This window comes from Polistes dominula, unplaced genomic scaffold (genome assembly GCF_049000335.1).
Source record: "Polistes dominula isolate Pdom_NZ unplaced genomic scaffold, Pdom_raw_medaka contig_82, whole genome shotgun sequence".
Taxonomy (NCBI): domain Eukaryota; kingdom Metazoa; phylum Arthropoda; class Insecta; order Hymenoptera; family Vespidae; genus Polistes; species Polistes dominula.
Genome location: NW_028301046.1, coordinates 4032587 through 4049663, shown reverse-complemented (window position 1 = coordinate 4049663; position 17077 = coordinate 4032587). Strand labels below are relative to the sequence as shown.

Genomic DNA, 17077 nt, shown 5'->3' with positions numbered 1-17077 from the left:
ATGAAAGAACCTTTTCAGACACAAATCATGACGCAAAGTGAGCGCTCTGTTACGCGGATTGACGATTTAACGCCCGTACTGGGAAATTCTAAAAGAAAAGAGAAATGAAGATAATTATCAAAGGGTTACGGATTATTTACCGTAGTCTCAACGAGATGTACGATGTACCTTGAATACGGGGAAAAAATAGGGGAGTGGGGGTGGGTAAAAAAAAATTATGAGTAGTAATAGTCGTGACGTAACGTTTTAAAGAAAAGCACGAAGTTACCGAAAGGAATAATAAAAATAAAAATATCAACAGGAAAAAAGATATTGAAAGAAGAAAGAGAGAGAGAGAGAGAGAGAGCATAACATAGAAATGGAAAAAATGTAACTACCAGCTGTTTTCTGTCACCGACGGTACATAATCGGATCTGAAGAATTATAAGAAAAGAAGCGAGAAAGCATGTTCCATCGTTCACTGTAAATTGTTCGAAATATTCTTTTTATGTTCCACATCCCTCCTCACGTTTTTTTTCTCTAATTTTTTTTTTTTTGCAAACAAATCTCCTCGCATTGCTATTTTTATTTATCACCGTTAATACTTGGCGTACGTTAAGTGGTGGTGGTGGTGGTGGTGCGGCGGGGGGGGGGATATATGCACATGCGTTTTCACTTTTAATCTTTTTCTTTCCCTAAAATAGAATTCACTTCGTTCTGTAAAAAGAGAAAAAGAGAGAAAGAATTAGAGAGAGAGAGAGAGAGAGAGAGAGAGAGAGAGTGAGTGAATGAGAAAAAGATAGAGTATCTTTGATATAGAAGATAATAGGAGGGTAAAAAGATAGGCTGGAAGCTGTAGAATATAACGGAGAGGTAAAGAGAAAGAGAGTGAGAGAGAGAGAGAGAGAGAGAGTACATAGCGCTCGCATATTGTGCAAGAGGATTACCTTGGATTATGCCCGACTGAGCGCAAACAGGATCTCACCGGCTTGTGTTTACAAGACGCCAAGCTGTCGATTTAGTAAACTCGAACTCAACTCTATCTCTCAACGAATAGCAACCAATTCGAATCGGATCGCGATTAACGCCATAAACCATATCTACCCTAGGCAAGATTTAAACCTTCTCCCTATATCCTATCTAATAAATAATATTTCTTTACGATAAATATCTAATTTACTTAATTATAATGACACTATATTAAAAATACTCCTACTCTATTATTATATAATTATAATAACTATTATAATTATAATAACACTATATTAAATATATGTAATAAGATAAGAAAAATACGATGATAGATAAATTAAAATATATTGAGAATAAAATGATATTATAATTATTTCGTAATCGTAATTTCTTAACAAAAAAATTATGATATCGAATAGGAATCAAAAATATTTTAAACTTAAGTTATTATTAATATCTTATTGTACAACGTTTATTTTCTTCTTTTTTTAATAATTCTATATGTTTTCTAATTATACTACAATATATTGCATTATTAATATAATTAAATACTCTCGTAACAATATTTTCCTATAAATGTTGAATGAAACATATATACGTGTATATTATATTAATTTTTGTTCTTAAGATTCGTTCATTAGAATAAAAACGTTTCTTGGATCAATTCTTTCCTAATTCATCCTACGCCCCCACTTCTTGATTTCATCCCTATCCTAATTCATACGACAAAACGTGTCCCGAAACATAACGGTGACAACGCGATACGCGCGAAACAACGTCGGCTTGGTATTATACAACCGGATGGTAATAGGTTCCATATCCAAGAGCTGCCGGCACCATTATGCTTTACATTTCCGGGGAAACACTGTTAATGGCACTGGCACCGGCAGTACCAACACAATCACTATCACCATCATCACTACTATTACAGTACTATATTCCTGTTAAACATACACACTCATACACATACGTATGTGAATGTCCCGAATGTCACCGTTTCTGACGCCGCGCACGTCAAAATTCATCCCCCATAATGTATGTATGTACGTATGCATATATATATATATATATGTATGTATGTATCTCTAAAGATATATATCTCTCAACATATATGCGTACGTGTATGCTCAAATTCGTGGGTATTAATTGCTTGCACTGCCGCATACGCATTGACTTCTATACACCCATTATGTTAGCAGGTTAACGCACGTCTATAATATCCGTTCATTGATTGATAATAACACGAAAAATGAATGGGGAAAAGAATGAAGGAAGAGTTTTCGAAGTATTTCGTTTACTCATCGATATTAATATCCAAATCATATTACGTTTTCAATGTGAACGAATTAATAATTTCATTTGAACGATTTGTATATACTTTTTATAAGAAAAATAAATAAAAAAAAAAAAAAAAAGATAGGAATAAGAAAAAATTGTCTTTTACATTTGTTTTTCCAAATTAATTGCAATCGATTGATTGAGCTTGCTTCGATGTTTCTTTTTTTAACTTGTACCATACAAATGGATGAAAGTATTTTAATGTCTTTATACTTGTTTAAAGGAGATTAAATATATATATATATATAAAAAAGCGTGTCCGTTATCGTTAAGAGGTGTATATAAATAGGTATATATTTAAAAGTATATATACTAGAGCAACGTCAAATTGTCTTACTTAGAGTCGAGACGAGCAATCGATCGACCGTTTACACTGCTTAAGCGAGTGGAACCAACTGCAAGAAGCGACACCATATGCAACTTAATTGTCTACGAACGATACTAAAGTCATGCCAAGTTTCATACTCATGCTCTCTCTCACTCTCTCCTCTCTTTTCCTGAAAAAAAGAAACAACATTCCTCGTGGTATCTCGCATAAAAACTTTGCATTCTTGTTTTGAAATTACTAACGTTATTAAAGGTAATAATAAAATATGACGAAAGGGTTATGTTGAAATTTTCACAAGGAAAATTTGATAGTCACCATATTTAAACCAAAATTTCGTTCGTTATTTTAAATAAAAAAGAAAAAACTTTGACGTCAATAATACATACATACATATATACATACATACATACGTGCATACATATATATGTCAATATTGTTGAATAAGAATGAAATAACCCATAGAAACAGAAATAGGATCGAATTGCACCCTAAAACGATTTTCAAAAGCTGCCGCTTTCATTTTCGTATCGAGTACCGATCGACGAGAAGCTTTTTCATCTCGAAAGCCACGAAAGGAACCCTCTCTCTTTCTCTCTCTCTCTCTCTCTCTCTGCATCTCTTTCCCTCTTTCTCTCTTTCTCTCTCTCTTATCCTCTCTCTTGACGAAGGAAAGGTTCGTTCACAATGCTTGGCGTCGAATACGTCACCGCGGGGTGTCCGCACTTGTGTCGCCTTTTGCCATTCTCTCTCATTCTGTTTTTCTCTCTCTCACTCTCTTTCACTTTCTCACTCTCTCTCTCTCTCTTTCTCTCGTTCTCTTTATTTACTCAATCTAACTTGCTTTACGGATTTGCCACGGCAAATTCATCGTCTATCGCCTAATTACCTTATAATACAAGTGAAAGAGAAAATGAGAACGAAAGGGAGAGAGACAGATTGAAACGCATTCATCTTCTATAGAATACCCTCATAGCTATTGTGTTTTAAGCTGTATTATTAGAGACACCTACATGCAATTTATACCGGTAATTATTACCGATACTGTGATTAAATGTTAAAAGAGAACATCACTTCTTATTTAATTCTGTTCTGTTTTTTATTTTTTTTATTTTTAATCATTTATAGATAATAATATTATTGTTATCATATTAAGAAGAATGATATTAAAAAAATGTTACGGGTAATTTTAATATAAAATATATATATATAGATATGTACGTAAATTTGAATTCTTTTTTCAGTGATCAAACTTTTTCGAAAGTTTACTCGATTATTATTATTTAATAAAAAAAAAAAAAACTTTTTTTTCAACGTTTGTGACAAAATTGGTACTCTTATAAAAATAGCGATAGAAAAAAAAATTTTAATATAAAATATACGTAAAAAAAAAAAACAATTACTCATAAAAAAATGGAAACGAATTATAACGCGAAAATTGACTAAAACCAGAAACGTATACTTAGTTATATCTAATTTTTTCTATATGTATATATATGTGTATATATACATTTTATATTTTACGTAAGTTATTCACGACAATGATTAAATAGAAGAAAACTTATCTAACCCGTTAGAAAAATTAATAATCTCGGGAATAAAAATAAAAATATAAAAAATATAAAAATTCATATATAAAAAAATAAAAACAATATAATATATATATACATAACGCTCATAGAAACTGAAAGAGAACTACAGTGTGAAACCTCAAAACCACAGAGCAGTCTCTTCGCGGAAAAGATCAAAGCGTAAAGCACGTGATCACGTACCAAGATCTCTCTCTCTCTCTCTCTCTCTTTTTCTTCTTTCTTCTTCTTCTACTTCTTGATCTTCTCTCTCTGTCTCTTTCTTTCTTTCTGCCGACGGCCGACGGGGATTGTTGTCGTCTACTTCTTTCGATTTGTCGTACCCTCCACCTCCACGATCGGCAAGAAAACGATTCCTTGTATCCTTGAATTTGTCTTCTTTTCTGCTATCCTCTTAAATGATCAACGATGATGATCTATGATGATCTACGATGATCTATCCTTACCAATCGTGTTGTCACTTTGAAGTTCCCTTTTATTTATACACACGCGTATTAACACTGATTTAATTAATCCTTTTCTCGAGTCTTTAAACAATTAAATCTCAATCACGATAATCGATTTATTATATTTATGATTTATTATTTTATTACTATTATTAATATTATTATTATTATTATTATTATTATTATTATTATTATTATTATGTATTTAAACGTAATAATAACGCGCACAAATCAACTGAACGATCTATTTAATAATTAATCTATCTATCTAACTATCTTAATCAATCTTTTCCACAAAAGATAGATTTTAATTAACAAGTTGCAAGAAGAATTGTTGTGATCATTTAAACACGTTAGATCAAATGTATTTAAAACTGACGATTTTTTTTTTTTTTAATTAAACCTCACGATCGTTAACCCTCACGGCGAGTATTAATCCAATAACAGAAAGCTCCTCTCTCTTTCTCTTTATCTCTTATTTTATTTCTGTTCGTTTCGAGAAATTCCGTAAGGATCGGTTGCGACGGGGAACGATCCGCACGATAAGAACGCACGTGTCTTTCTGATCGGATCACCTTCTTTTCGCGTAGAAATAAGAGAAGAGTAGTAATACGGTGGTGGTAAATATGGAAGGAGTTGTGTCAAGATCTTACACGGTTATGATGGAATTTCTTTTGAAGAAAAGTTTAACGCACTTTGTGCTTTTTCTCTTTTTTTTTTTTTATCTATCCATCTATATGTATATATAGTATCTCTCTTTATCTTTATCTTTTTCTTTATCTCTATCTCTTTCTATTTTTCTCTTTCTTTCTCTCTCTCTTTCTCTCTTTCTCCTTCTCTCTTTCTCTTGTTCTTTTTTGAACCCCGTGCGCGTAACTCGCCGTGCGCTCTCCTCGCCGTGAGGAAATATTATTAGGCAAAGTACACGCACGGACTGGCACGGTAAGACTTGGCGAACTCTCGTTGGGTCGTGGCTAACAGCTAGAGCCGCGGCTACATCGCTTACGCTCGACCAATAAGAAACTTCCTCGGTTGCCCCCACCACCGTTCGGGGTGAATTTCAGTGGTGGGGATGCTGCCTCCGCTTCGTGACATCATCGATTCTGAATGGTGGAGATGCTCGACCGTGCGGAAGGCACATCGGAGGGCGCGTGCTGTGCAACACTTTCACGCATGCGCATTAACTCACGCGCGCGACTATATTCTATCCCTTTCTCTCACACCCTTATTCTAACTGCATACACACGTACGTATTTTCACACTTATACATATTATATATATATACGTGTATGTTCGTATAATCGTGTAACTATGTGTGTGTGTATGTTTTCTTCTTATGTGTTTGCCGTTGCTGTTACCACCACCACCACCACCACCACCATCATCATCACACCACCATCACCATCAACCACCACCAATGTTACCACCACCACCACCACCACTGCACGAAAAAGGCTACCCACGCTGAGAATTCGCGCCAGACGCGATTTGGCTGTCCAGCCGATCGCTGAACATTGATAACTACGTAGTATTTTGCATCTATTATTATTTCGTTTCAATCGTAATCACTCTCGACAATCTTTTTCTATTACTTACCCCCTCCCCTATTTGTCTTGGAATTTACTTTTATTTTTTTTATAATTTTACAAAAGGATATTTTTGTATATATGGAATTTTATATGGTTTCGTCGTGTTTGTCTTCTCTTCTTCGTTTATTTTTTTATAAATTAAAAGGATACTTTACCGATGATAATCCTAGTCAATTAATTCTCGTGTAACTCATGAAGATTTCTAAAAATTGTTTCATTAGAAAAGAAAAAGAGAGTAAGGAGTAAGGATTTTATTTAAGGGATTGATTAAATCATTTGAAATGTCATCGATCATACATTTAAATAAGATTAACAATTAGATATAATTTAAGTTACACACCAATCATTTTTTAGTCAACTTATTAAACCAAAAGATTTCATTTCTTTCCCCTTCCCCTTTGAAAAAACAGTTTAAAGAGAGGAAATGGATGAGGGTTGGTTTGAATTGGTATGGAACGGGGGGAGAGGTAGTTGAGTTAGTTCGGTTTAAAGCGTAGAGGAATTTTTGTGTACGCTTTTGGAAAGGCGTTTTGCCGTGCTTTTGCCTGGTAGGATATTAAAATATAATTGGCGTTTGTCCCCTTTGTGCAAAACAGTATCTAGTCACGCGTGCCTCGGCCGTGGGTGTTATGCACGCCAGAGTAGTCCGCGAACGTCGGCTGACTCACCCTCTTTTTTTTTTCTTTTTTTCCTACCACCGTGTTCAAAGATCTATGTGTATCTATCTCTATCTCTATCCTATCTATCTTTATCCCTTTCGCTTTCTCTTTCTCTCTTGCACTTATTCTTTCCATCTCACCCTGTCGTGGATGGACTGACGTTGAGGCGGGGGTGTCGTTGCATCCACCCCTGCCGGTAGTGCGTGCGTCTACGTTTTCTCGCTCCCTCATTCGTTCTTTCAAGCAAGCTCCTTTCACACAAACTTATTTTTTTTTGTTTTTTTTTAATTTTTCTATTCGCAAAATTATAAAAAGGATTTTGATTAAAATTATGAAACATCTTATTTCGATTTTATATCGATGTTTAACCGGTTAAGGGATGTTATTTTTGAAAGATAATTTTTGTTATGTTTTTTTTTTTTTGTAAAATGTCGCGTATAAGCGTCATGCCGATAAAACATAATAATTTTTTTTTAAAAACCACGCATATATATAATATTATATATTATATTTTAATATATGATTACACACACACAATTATATTATATAATATATATAATATATCATATATAAATGATAAAATATATATTTTCTATAGAGAATTTACTTCAATTGATTAAAGTCAAATGGAAAAATATTGTAAAAAGAAAAGAAAATTATAATAATTAATGTAAATGAGTAAAATATAATATAAAAATAATGTCGAATCATCGAAGGATAAAATTTAGAGAAAAAGTCGGTCGTTTCTTGATGTCGAGATTAGTATACCGATTAGAAATGATTCGAAGTCTAGTCTAGAGGAGAACGATGTGAACTCGGCTTTAGGAGGATCCACGCGGTGGAAGTAACGCGTTTCGATTTTGCGTTAGCTCAGCTACGCGTGAATCCAGCCAAGGTCAAGTCGTTCCCCGCTTCCGAGCATAGCATCCCTCCGGCACTCGGGCAGGGTTCTTAAGATCGATTCCAACCAATTTTCTCTTCTAGCCTCGATTCGATATGCCAAAAGAGAAAGAAACAGATAAATAAAACAAAAAAGATACAGAAAAAATGAAATCAATTTCAATGAATATTTATTTTTATAATGATTACGGGATACCTTTCTTCTTTTTCTTTGTTTTTGTAGATTAGAATAATGAATGAAGTTAAGTTTAAACACTTGTCGATATCAAAAATCATTTCATAACTTTCGTAAACACGTGACGTACGTAGTCACGAGAAAAAGATAATTTTTCTCTTAAAAAATAGATAAGACTATAATTAATTAATTAAAGATTATTTTAATTATTTTGCATAAAATTCCATAAAAAAAAAATTCCTCTTACCAATGAAACGTATTTTTTTTTCCTTTTTTTTTCTGTTATCGACTCGTTCTCCTATTTGTGCTCCCTGATTGTTTTATCACACTTGAACAAACGTCGAATGATCGCAACTCTCACGCGAGCAAAGTCTCTCTTTCTTTCTCTTTCCCTCTCTCTCAATAAGCTTCTTCTTAACTTCTCTAAAAGTCGGTAAAGAAAAAAAAATATAAAAAGAAGTAAAAATGATTGTTTACCCATTTTGAAGTATACGCGTACTTACTTGCTTATATACTGATAATATTATTTACATTTTAACGAAGATACATGCTCGGAATTTTATTTTTTTGAAAATTCTCACTGTACTAATATTACCTAACCATCCCCACCTGACGTAACCGATTTATTTCTTATCGTGGCAGATGACCATTTTTTTTGTTTGTTACCTTTCTTTACTCGTTTCATTTAAAAAATATAATTTTTTTTATTCCTCATTTATCTATTATATATTAACAATATTACATTATTATTATAGTTATAATTATATATTTACTGATACTGAGTATTCGTGTGAAACATAAAAAGTACAATGCAATTAATTAATGTTTAATAAAAATAATTTTTAAAAAAAGTAATATTACAAAAATTTCTTTAACAAGCGATAAATAAAAATATAAATTTACGATTTTGTATTATAATTTATATTTTAAATATTATATATATAAATATTATATATATAATATTTAAAATAATAAATTATATATATAAATATTATATATATAATATTTAAAATATAAATTATAATACAAAATCGTAAATTTATATTTTTATTTATCGCTTGTTAAAGAAATTTTTGTAATATTACTTTTTTAAAAATTATTTTTATTAAACATTAATTAATTGCATTGTACTTTTTATGTTTCACACGAATACTCAGTATCAGTAAATATATAATTTTAACTATAATAATAATGTAATATTGTTAATATATAATATATATATATATATATTAATTATAATTAAAATATAATATATAAATTTATTTTTTATTATATTTACTAATAAAATATATATATTTTATAATTATATTATATATTATAATATACATTTTTATTTATCGCTTGTAAAATAAATTTCGTTATTAATAAAATACCCAAGTGACAGTTAGATGTAAATCTTAAAAAATAAAAAACTTGCATTAATAATTTAGTAACGAACGAATTCGAGTACGTAGTATAACAGGTGAGAAACGGCAAAGTATAAGACCTTACGTTAGTAGAAAAGGGATTGAAAGATAGAAATAGTGAGAAAAAGAGAAATAGAGAATGAAAGAGAGAATGAGAGAGAGAGAGAGAGTTAGTGGAAAGGAAGTGGAAGGTAGAAGGGCAAAACAAACAAATTAACGGTAGAGTCGCTTGTTTATTGTTGGGTGGGGACACGGTAACCACGCCTTTGTCAAGCACGCCCTCTGAGCGTTATGTTCCCCCTTTTTTCCCCACCACCATCAACGCCCCATGCTAGTAAAGTTGCCCCCGCCTACCCCCACTCGACCAGCCTACACCACCACGACGACGACGACGACGACGACGACTACGACTACTACGACGACGACGACGATGAGGATGACTACGACGAGGAGGACGAGGATGAAAACGAGGACTATGAGGAGGAAACGGTGGTGGAAGTGACGTCAGACTCGATGCCGGCAACGTGCAACAGGCGGCCGGTGGTTGGTGCTTTTACACAATCCACCAACTTCAAACGCAAACGCGCTTTCTCTTCTATGAAGTATAAAAAAAAAGGAAAAAAGAAAAAAAAGTCTTTAAAATGTTAAATAAAAATTAAGAAAACCGAAAAAAAAGAAAGGAAAATTAAAATGAAACTCATTTTAGTCCGTACATTGCTTTAAACCAAACCAACAAAAGATTGAAACAATATAAACAAATTCTATATATGAAACAAAAAAAGAAATCAAAAGGTACTGTAAAATTATTTGATTTAACCGAAAGAAAATAATTAATCATCAGAAATGATTGTTTCAATAATTTTTTAAAATATGTTAGGTACCGATTATGGATACGGATTGATAATAAAGAACAATGATCGAAAACTTGAATGATATTGAATTAGATATTTAAATAAAACAATAGATAAGGGGTATTTTTTTCTTGAGGAAGGGGGTTATTGAAAGATAAAGTATTTAGACCATAGGAGTAACACGTTCGGGACTCTTGTGTCGCGGATTGTAAATTATATTCGCGTAGAGTAGATAGAGAGAAATTCATGCTCTGATGACGCAGCGTTAACCACTCTCCGGTCATGCGATGATCAAAGGTAACAGTAATGGTCCGTGAGAGGATATCCGCCTGTATTTCGCCTAATATACTGCTGGGCTAAATGCTGACGCGATTTCGAGAGACGAAGAGAGAGAAAGTTAGAGTGAGTTATAGTGAGTGAGAGAGAAAGAGAGAGAGAGAGAGAGAGTAGAAGGGGAAGGATGAACGCAAAGAGATAGGATGCGCACAGAAGAGCAAGAGAGAAAGAGAATGTGCGAGGTGGGAGGTGGAGAAGGAGGTGGAGGATGAGGAGGGGGAGGGGGAGGAGGTTACCAGGAGGGAACCATAAATTGTTTGAGCAACGTGTGTACCTAACCTGCACGCACGGTCGAGCGCGAGATCGCGCTTACCGTGGGCTTTCAAAAATTTCACACATTACCGATCCCTGGTGGTTCGAAGCTACTAGCTAGCTCTTCGCAGGACGATCCATCATTTCGGCAGTTTACCGTGGAATCCCTGAAAATTATCCGATATCGTCCCTCCGGCTCGTTTGTCTTTGAAGGTATCGCGCGTTCACGTCCTATCCCTTTCCTCTCAACATCCAACCCCAACCCAAACACCCCACTATTCCCTTGTAACCCCACTCTCTCCTTCTATCATCTTCCTCTCTCTCTCATTCTCGTTTTCGTCCTTTACCTCAAACACATCTCTCCTCCTTTATACTCGCGGTCCGAACATGACTCTCTTTAAATGATGGACACCGTCCTAGACCAATGAAACGTGAAGTTTAACAACCGAGTACCTATTACTAATACCTAAACATTCTGTGGTTCATATCTACCTGTATGTATTAATACGAGAGGTAGGAATCTTGTAATTCGGATATTGATAATTTATGTGAATGTTTACGGATATATTCATTCTGAATTAAACGACAATTATTTATGAGTTTGAATTTTTCTTACATATATGTTTTATATATGTTTTACGAATACTAGGATATATAATATTTATTTGTTATTTATCTCACTAATTTTATTTATATTAAATTAATGTAAGTATTTGGATATATGTTTATGCATCTAATTAATTTCTAACGATCGCGAATCTTATTGAACAGAATTATGTAAATAAGAAACGAGTAGCAAATATTTGGATAAAATTATTACACTCCATTTAACATAACTTTCGTGTATTTTTATTTTCGTATCTTAACCGCGTGATAATACCTATGATCTAATTTAGAAAAATAATTTGAATATAAAAAGAATACAGAAAGAAATGATATTATAAATCATCTCATAAATCAACACTCATGAAAACGGCCTTTCTATTCCAACGACGTTTACACATTTCTTCTTTTTTTATATTTTTTTTTTTTTTTCAAAATTGAACTCCTCTTTTCTTCATATCGATAAATCTCGCACATTCGATGTTAGTATATATAATATATATGATAGTTATAGTCAAATCTTTTTATAGAAAAATTTGTAATAAAAGAGGAGATAGATTTGACGATGACCCATCCAGTAGAATTCGAGGGGTATCAAATAATGGGACTTTTCGTGTACATGGTGTCGATATAATGGTGTTTCTTTTTCTTTCGATTTCTTTCTTTCTCCCCCTTCTCAATACGACAATGGGTCGACTAGGTCAAGTGTGCTCTTACTAATCATGTTCCTGGTCAGAAACGAGCTACGAAAATGCACCAACGAAATGCGAACTATGCGACACATTGACAATAGGCCCTTGTCACTTTCGTCCAGATGCTTTTCACGATAGAAGGAACCCCTCGGTATACGCGAATTTCAAATACGTCGTCTATTCGGATAATTTATTACCTGCTACTTTATAAGAAGTACCTTTACAGTTTTCTTTGCGGTAATGCACTTTATTCACTGCTATATCTATGAACTTGTCAAATTTATCACTCAAAGAGTCACTAAATTATGCATACCTATGATGATCGAATAAAAAATGATTTACAACATTTATATAAATTTTATAGCGTATATAAATATACATACATAATACTTATTAATATATATATTATTAATATATATTATATTAACACATTCGCAACCGCTGACGTGAATTCACGTCTTTTCAAGTTCTATTCCCAATTACCGCTGACGTGAAATTCACGTCATTTTAAATTTTACAAATTTAATATAAATAAATTTGTATAATATTTAAATAATTATATTTTATTATATTATTATATTTTATTATTTAAATATAAATTTAAATAATTTATAATTTTTGCCGTACTCAGTATTAAAAAAAGGAAAATATCTGCCGGTCGCGAATATGTTAATATATATTTATAAATATATTATAATACTTATATAATAATTATTATTTAGTATTATACTTATACTTTTATATATATTATTATTTATATTATACTATATAATTTTTTATTAGAAATGCTATCATTAAATTTATAATTAATAAATTAAGAAAATTCGATATACAAATAGTGTAACATTTAAAAAGTAAAATTCTAGAATGATCTTTGAAAATTCCCAGGATCGTAGTTTAAAAATCCAAAACCCTTGGAGTATTTTTCAACAACTTGGAGACGTACAAAATAATGACAATAGAAATATTTTTCTTTTTTGCAGCCAGTTATTGGAATCAGTTTCGAAAGTCGGTAAAAACGTTACAAGAATGAAAAAGGAAGAAGAAAAGAAGTAAAAGGACAAGATTGAAGAAAAAAAATCTTTAGAGAGAGAGACAGAGAGAGAGAGAAAATAAAAAAAGGTTGCGTGGGATTGCGGGGGATTAAAAATCGAGTACCCTGCACACTCTTCTATCCCTCTTTCTTTTTCTTTCCGAGCGTTATAAACCCACCCCCTCTCACCGTCATATTACCGACACGCTCGTACCGTTTCTTTTGAGGCAGCACCCTTCCATTGCCTCTTCACCAACCGATTCTTAAGCTCGTGGATAACGTAATAATAATGAATAAACCGTACAAGTAGTAGGAGTGTTCATAGGCGTAGAGACACATTTTTAATATTACATTGAATATTATCTTTTTCAATTATATCCACGATTGCATTAATATCAACATTTAATCGATTGATTAAATATAAGAACTACGATAAATACACATAACATTAAGAATAATCCAATGATTATTATTTAACAAATTGAAATAATTTATAATATTAATAATAGTATTTTAATTACTTATTACTTATACTTACGAGCTCACGTTATATAATAAAATATTAAAATAAATATATATATATATATAAAAATTATAATAAAATGATATAAAAATATTATAAGTATATAATTATTAGATACAAAATATAATAAATAAATATAAAAATACTATAAGTACTATCAATATGGCTATTATACTTTGATTATATATTTTGTATATGAAATTTTTCAGATTAGCCCGCCAATGATAGTGTACACCTTGCTTCTGGACCACGCATCACCTTCTTTCCTATCGAAATACGCGTCAGAAGGAATAGAACTAAATAAAGAAAGGTATGAGAGGGTAAGATAGAAATATATATATAAATGCAGTGAGTAGTATATACAGGGGTCGAGAGGACTCCTTTGAATGGATGAGTCCGGGATTTAAAATCCAAGCTCCACTCGAAATCGCGTTACTGAATACAGAAAAAAAAAAGAAAAGATAGAAAGAGAAAAATAGAAAAAGGAAAAAAAAAAGATGAGATGAGATACAACGTGGAGACTGTTCGTGCCCTTCGCAGCGTGCGAAGGGATTAAGTACCTCTACGTGTACGTTCCAACCATGTTCGTTTTACGATAGCACTACTCACCGGGAGGTGTTCTTGGGTAACCGCAGATGCGACACTTCAAAGTACTCTGTTGTACCTTCTCGTTGTAACGTGGTAAGGTAAACACGTGAACGAATAAGGGATGATGCTCAGGGATTTCCGAGGGAGTTTTCTCACCCTCATAGGGTGGTGGTAGTGGTGGTGGTGGTGGTGGTGGTAGTGGTACACGTAGTTTTAGTCTTTTGCATCCTCCCCCTCCTTCGCGACCACCACCACTACCACCACAACAACAACTTCCTTTTTCTTCCTTTTTTTCTTATTTATTTTGTTTGTTGTTCCCCTTTACTCTTTCTGTTTCTTCTTCCTTTGCTTATTTATTTTTTTAGTACCTGTTGTTAGAAATTGTTCATTGTTCTTGTTCAGTCTCGTTTGGAAAGACGTAATTTCGCGAAAGACGAAGGGCTTCAAACGATATTATTTTAACGCTGTCCCCTCCTTTCGTTTTGTAAAAAACTACAGAAGCGCATCTTGATGCAATTTCGTTCAAATATATATATAACAGAGAAAAGTTACTGCAAACGGCTGCGTAATTAAAATGAAGACCATCCCCTTTTTACCATTCTTCCTTTTGACTCTTTTTCTCTCTATTTTTATTTTTTTTATTCACTTTGTTTATATTTTAATCGAAGAAACGTAAAAATGATTTTTTAAATTAATTATTAAGTATCTTTTATCATTCATTTGATATATTATAATTATTTATACTATTATTTATTCTTTATTTATAATATGAAGAAGGAAAAGAAAATAAACAAGTTAGACGAGTAAAATAATATGATTAAAAATAAATTCTAGCAAATAATTATCTTTAAATTATAATAATATGAGAAAAAAAGAGGGTTCGAATATTCATCCCCACAAATAAAAAAATATAAACATAATAATAATAGTATTTTAATTACTTATTACTTACTTATGAGTTCTCCTTCTCTCTCTCTCTCTCTCTCTCTCTCTCTCTCTCTCTCTCTCTCTCACGTTATATAATAAAATATTGAAAATATTACAAGTACTATCAATATTGTCATTTTACTTTGATTATAAAAAAAAAAAATATTTGTAAATTTTTTCGAGTAGTCATCGAACAACTGACGGTACTAATATTACTTTCATTCAATATACCCACGAGTTTCATCTTCAAAACTGAAATTATTTGTCATATGAAACATAAGTAGTAGATGGAATTCGTGTAAGATGTAATAATCGTGAGAAAAACAATTTTTTGTTGTCCTTCCCATTGAGATATTTAGATATCCTATTATCGTAGTAAGAGTATTATAAACATACACGCGCATATATAACACATAGTATACTTACAATATATGATTCTGTCATCAACTTCATGGTGGTCCATTTCCCATCGTCCGTCATCTGTCGTTGATCTCTTTGCCAGCGTCGTTCGTCGTATAAGATATCCATAGTGACTCTCTCTCTTCGGCAGATGACCGATCAGGTCACTTTATACTTGCTAACATAAACGTCTTTGCTGAAGGAACATCTATGAACCCTTCCTTCTTCTCCTCCTCCTTCTTCTTCTCGCGAGTTATTTTTCCCATCTCTTTCTCTCTCATACGAGAAACTGACTCTTTATGGGTTCATGGAGTAATATTACATTTCTGGGTGGTCCATACTTAAACACATAAATTCCTCTATCATTAATCTATTATTATATATAATAATTAATTTAATTAATTAAAAGTATCCATTTAAAAAGAAAAACAATTTTAATTGACATATCATTTGAATTTATTTTCATGGTGCATCATCTATCATGTATATATCTTATAATAATATTTAATTATCAATGTTTTTATAATTATAAACGTTATTTTTCTTCTGAGTACATAAAAGTATGTATTTTGGGTGGTATTCGTTATATTTATTTTTATTAAATAAATTAATCAATTGTATGATAATTAATTGATCAAGTATTAATAATCACAAGCAACTTGTTTTCTAAATCTAAATCTGAACGTACGTTCAGTATGTTATTACGTTTTCTCACCCCTTCATATCATATATTATAATATATGATATAATAAATAAATATGTATATGGGTACAAAGTTGATTTTATGGTGGAAAGAATGGTGAACGTGATCGACGGTGTGTATTGATCAAGATCTATTAATAGATCACCCTAAAGTCGTTTCGTAAGAAGTTAGTATTTGTGTATATATACCTCTTTTAAGATTATTATACTATAGTAAAAGCGTGGGCCGTTGCCGACTGAAATCAAAAACGTTGATCTCTTGCAGGAGCGAGCGCGACTTGTCAAGTAAAACGATAAAAGTGCGAGAGGCGAAAAGGGTGTCGAAGCAAATAAGTGCAGTCAAGATCCAAAGCGTGTTCGCTCGCTAACAATAAGTGATCGATGATCGAGTTCCTGATTCAGCACGCACGCGCGAAACCGAATACCGCGAAATATTTTCATTAGGTTTCACACGTAACCAAAAAAAAAAAAAAAAAAGGAACTAATAAAATATATATTTTTATTCCTTTAATATTTTCAATTCAAAGAAAAAATAACTAATGTAAAAAATAAATTGTTAATATTATATTATGAAATTATGAATTATTTAAATACATATGTATATATGTGAAATAAATATATCTAATATATGAGATAAAGTGTGAATATTATATTGGCAAATTATCAAATATTTAAATAAATATATATGTGAAATAAATATATCTAATATATGAGATATAAAGTGTGCATATTATATTAAAAAATTAGAAAATTAGGAAATATTTAAATAAATATAAATATATGTATAATATAT

The 17077-nt window shown here is 31.9% G+C and overlaps 1 protein-coding gene and 1 long non-coding RNA gene across 5 annotated transcripts in view; one reads left to right on the top strand and one right to left on the bottom strand.

Annotated features, from left to right (window-relative positions):
* Positions 1-4762, bottom strand: part of LOC107074619 (paired box protein Pax-6) — an 88691-nt gene extending 83929 nt beyond the window's left edge. For 2 of the 4 annotated variants that reach the window (XR_016177528.1, XM_015336219.2), the window contains exon 1: positions 4387-4753. The gene's annotated coding sequence lies outside the window, so the exon portion shown is untranslated. Of the gene's footprint in view, positions 1-4386 lie in introns of all 4 variants that reach the window. The other 2 variants (XM_089175286.1, XM_089175285.1) reach the window with 2 other exon arrangements.
* Positions 4763-10807: 6045 nt separating this feature from the next.
* Positions 10808-16865, top strand: LOC149031639 (uncharacterized). The gene is made up of 4 exons (XR_016177530.1): positions 10808-11330; positions 13096-13234; positions 13878-13978; positions 16550-16865. It is a non-coding gene; the product is annotated as an uncharacterized LOC149031639 (long non-coding RNA).
* The last annotated feature ends 212 nt before the right edge of the window (positions 16866-17077 follow it).